Source organism: Nyctereutes procyonoides, unplaced genomic scaffold, assembly GCF_905146905.1.
Source record: "Nyctereutes procyonoides isolate TBG_1078 unplaced genomic scaffold, NYPRO_anot_genome, whole genome shotgun sequence".
NCBI classification, from domain to species: Eukaryota; Metazoa; Chordata; class Mammalia; order Carnivora; family Canidae; genus Nyctereutes; species Nyctereutes procyonoides.
This window is the reverse complement of record NW_026575140.1, coordinates 89,651,179-89,655,964: the sequence shown is the minus strand read 5'-3', so window position 1 is coordinate 89,655,964 and position 4,786 is coordinate 89,651,179. Positions and strand designations below refer to the sequence as shown.

At 35.1% G+C, this 4,786-nt stretch overlaps 1 pseudogene; it reads right to left on the bottom strand.

The window, feature by feature from the left end:
* Window positions 1-1,094: 1,094 nt before the first annotated feature.
* Window positions 1,095-4,583, bottom strand: LOC129496971 (olfactory receptor 6C76-like; annotated as a pseudogene).
* Between the last annotated feature and the right edge of the window lie 203 nt (window positions 4,584-4,786).

Below are 4,786 nucleotides of genomic sequence, written 5' to 3'. Positions count from 1 at the left end.
CCCGAGTCTCCAGGATCGCGCCCTGGGCCAAAGGCAGGCGCCAAACCGCTGCGCCACCCAGGGATCCCAAAATGTCCAAGCTTTTATAGGACACCAGTAAACCTGAGCTCAGAGGCGACAACAGCTAACACAGGTTTCAATTCTTCCTCAGGCTATGTTAGACACTGGCTTTACATTCATCACATAAATGAACTCAAAATTGAGAGTGGACCTATATGTACACGGCAAAACTTTAAAACTCCGAAAGTAACAGAGAAAATCTAGATGACTTTGGGTTTAGTAATGATCTTTTAGATACAACACCATAATCCATGAAAGAAATATGTATAAGCTGGACTTCATTAAAATTAAAAACCTCTGCTCTGCAAAAGATAATGTCAAGAAAATGAGAAGACAAGGCACATACAGGGAGACAAGATTTGAGAAAACACATCTAAAAAGGATTGTCAACTCAAATACACAAAATCTTAGAATTCAACAATCTGAAAAAGAACAATATTAAAAAATGGGCCAAAGATCTTGACAGACACCTCACCCAAGATACTACAGAGATGGCAAATAAGCACACAAAAAAATGACCCACATCATGTGTAATCAGGAAAATGTAAATTAAAACAATAAGGAGATACCACCACTACACACAATCCTGGAACATGACATCACCCAATGCTGATGAGGATGTGGAGAAAAATGAACTCTCATCTGTTGCTGGTAGAATGTGAGATGGTCTAGCAACTTTTGAAGACAGTTTGGCGGTTTCTTGCAAAATTAAACACATTCTTACCATATGATACAGCAATCACTCATCTTGATATTTACCCAAATGAGATGAAAACATGTCCACCCAAAAACCTGCACACGGATCTTTATAGCAGCTTTATTCATAATTGCCCAAACTTAGAAGCAGCTAAGATACCTGTTAGTAGGTAAATGGATAATCTATGATACTTCTGGAAAATAGAATATTATTCAGTGCTAAAAATAAACGAGCTATCAAGTCATGAAAATACACAGAGGAAACTTAAGTGCACATCACTAAGTGAAAAAACCAATCTGAAATTTTATGATTCCAAATTTTATGATTCCAATTCCATTTACATGGCATTCTGGAAAAGGAAAAACAATGAAGACAGTAAAATCAATGGTTTTCAGTGGCTGAGCGATAGGGAGTGATGAGTAGGCAGGCCACAGAGGATTTATGTCTATATATCATCAATATCTGTATTATTATCAACAACCTATATCATCTACCTAGCTATATCTTTATATGTCTATCAATCATTATACATTTTTTCCAAATCTATAGAATGAACACTCACTGAGAGTGAACCATAATGCAAAATATGGATTTTGGGTAATTATGATGTATCAGTATAGGTTCATCAGTTGTAACAAACATACCTCTCTGCTGAAGGATGTTGTAAATAGGGAAAGCTGTGTGTGTATGAGGTCCATGGGTATATAGGAAATCTCTGTACCTTCCTTTCAATTTTGTTGTATACCTAAAAGTGCTCTAAAATTAGCACCTTAAATATTGTCCCTTTCTTAAACAGATTTCTAGGACTATCTGGCATGATGATATTTGCATAAACATTAAGTAAAATGTAATAGACAAGAAAATAGGGAGTGAAAGTTCTCTTAGTTTTCATTTTCTCTTGCTTTCTACCTGAGGACAAAGCCACCAAGGGCCAAGAGGTACACCCCTACCCACCAAGGGCCAAGGGGTAAAGAGAACATTTAATAAATAGGACAATTAGATATTCACCTTAGTTATGAGTCCCACCTGAAATTCCAAGGGATGAGCTTCATTACTATTGGTTATGGAGAATCAAATTAAGTTATTGGCATTCATATTCTTTCAGTTTATTTCTTGGCTCTGCTTTTCTTTACCCTAGTTTCATAGTGAGGTAAACATGCTCTATTTAATGAACTCCTGAAAGTTCTGGGTTTATTTTTATAGCTGTAATTATAACAGAAAAGAATATTCTAATATTTACAAAATGTTTATCACATTTTTACTGAACTGACTTTAGTTTCGTGCCCAACACTAATTGAGTTCTTATTTGTAGAGAGAATATGATCATTTGTAAAGCCCAGAGTAGAAGTGTAGTCTTGAACTAATCATGGAGTCCAAAGCCTTGATTAGCTAACTATGGTTTAGAGGTACGCATATGCCTTACAGAAGTCATTCTACCAAAAGAAAATAATGAAAAAAAAAGAAAAAAAAAGAAAAGAGAAGAAATGGAAGAAAAAAGAAAAATTTATTGAAATAGAGAAAGGTGTGTATGTGTGTATGTGAGAGAGAGGGAGAAAGAGAGAAAAAGTCAGAAGAGACAGTGAGAGAGAGGGAGATTATTTAGGATATACAAAAGCAATTATCTACTTCAAAACAATTTGACTCTATACCAGACCATATGGTAAAACTGTAGGAAGCATCCTCTAAGTACATAACTGCCACATTACGAAGTTTTCCAGATTTTTAAGTAGCATATCCCATATATAAAATGACAAAGCACTACAATAAATTACATTAGCAGGCAATGGAATCAGCATGAGAATCTCTAATTGCATCTCTACACTCAATCCCAAAACTGAATCCATCATCATTTCAGAATACACATAGACGAGTCTTTGCTACAGACTGATTGGGGATTGCTGGTACTGGATAGACATAACCTCTGGAATCAAGCAGAAATGAATTTGAATTCTGTTTCTCTGACTAGCTATGTGACAAGAGTAACTTATCGTACCTCTCCAAAGTGCATTTTTTACAAGATAAAATCAGAATAATTTATTCTGCAAGTTTTCATTTTATTTTGTTTTTTAATCTGGAGAATACTGATTTTATACTTTCAAATTAGCCTTAAAATATCTCAAAATAAAAAAAACTTGTTGTTATGTTATAGATGTAGAAATTAAGGAACACAGTTAGTTCCAAGATGAAGAAGGAATAGCTGATAAAGCATCAAATGTGATCTCTCTCTCCAGGATGCATTTTATTCTTAATCAAAGTTACTTGATTTAGTATACATACATGAGTCAGTATTTATTTACTTATTTACTTATATGGCATAAAATGTAAAATAAAAATAATATACCATATAATATTTTATTACACTAGCATAGTGGGTTTTTTTTTCAATTCTCAAGAAAAAGGATGATATTGATATTTTAATCTCAACTTCCCACTTTTAAATATATTTATTTAAAACAATAAAAAATGTGTATCAGGACATAAAAGCCAAGGAAAGGTAAAATCCCAAGGAAGATATATAATTGTTTCGAACTTATCAAGATTTTGCAGAAAATCAAATAGAAGTACAAAATATACCACATAGATATAAAAATAATTAAGTCTCCATGAACTAATATATAAAGTTGACTAAAATAATCTTTCAAGTATTTGCTACATTTAAATGGAAGAAGCAGAGAAGAAATGCGTCAAATTGGAGAATGTTGGGATGCCTGGGTGTCTCAGTGGTTGGGCGTCTGCTTTCAGCTCAGGGCGTGATCCCGGGGTCCTGGGATCTAGTCCTGAATCAGACTCCCAAAGGGAAGCCTGCTTCTCTCTCTTTCTGTGTCTCTGCCCCTCTCTCTGTGTCTCTCATGAATAAATAAGAAAAATATTTTTTAAAAATGTTTTTAAAAATTGAGAATGCTTACAATGGAACAGAAAAATAAAATGCTTGCTTCACTTGCTGTTTCCTTAGAGTATAAATAAAGGGATTCAAAAGTGGAGCAACAGAAGTATTGAGAACTGCCACTCCCTTCATCAAGGATATCCTCTGTTTGAGTGAGGGTTTAAGGTACATAAAGATGCAGCTGCCATATGAGGGGGAGATGACAATCATGTGAGAAGAACAGGTGGAGAAAGCTTTTTTCTCTGGTTGGCAGAAGGAATTTTTAAAATTGTCAGGGCAATATATGTGTATGATAGAATTACTAATGCCAAAGTGACCAGCAGAGTCACCAAAGCTAAGATGAAACTCATCATTTCCAACACGTGTCGTCTGTGCAGGAGATCTGCAGGAGGGGAGCACTGTCACAGTAGAAATGATCAATGACATTGGAATCACAGAAGTCCAGGCTTAAGCCTAAAATGAGTCCTGGAAAGATAATGAGGAAACCAGTGATCCAAGAGCTAAGGACTAGCTGGATACAGATTTTGCTGCTCATAATGGTTGTGTAATGCAGGGGCTTGCAGATGGCGACATAACGATCGTAGGACATGACAGTCAGGAAGTAACATTCAGATGCTCCAAGAAGGAAGGCAGAGCAACTGAGTTGCACAAGAGTTATGTTGTCATAACTGAAATGGTTTTGTCACCAGTTGCCATGCTTACAAGCAATTTGGGGATGCAGACTGTCGTATAAGAAATTTTGAAGAAAGAAAAATTTCTAAGAAAGAAATACAAAGAGGTCTTGAGTTGTGAGTCCAGGAAAGTGAGGGTAATAATAACTAAGTTGCCTGAGATGCTTAGCAAGTAGGTGAGGAGCAGGAAGACAAATAGCACAATCTTCAGTTTGGGGTTCTCCGTCAATCCTGCTAAGATAAATACTGTCACAGTTGTACGGTTTTCCATCTTGACCTCTTGATACTCTTCTGCTCTGGTTAAAATATTGAGAAAACAATATGCACAGGAACCAATAGTAAATTATGAAGATAATTATGTCAGAATATTAGTAGTTGCTATTGATTATACACACTAATAGGGCACATTTTTGAAATGATTAATGTAAGATAAACTCTAACAAAAACTAGTACTTATATTTTTTATTATTTTAT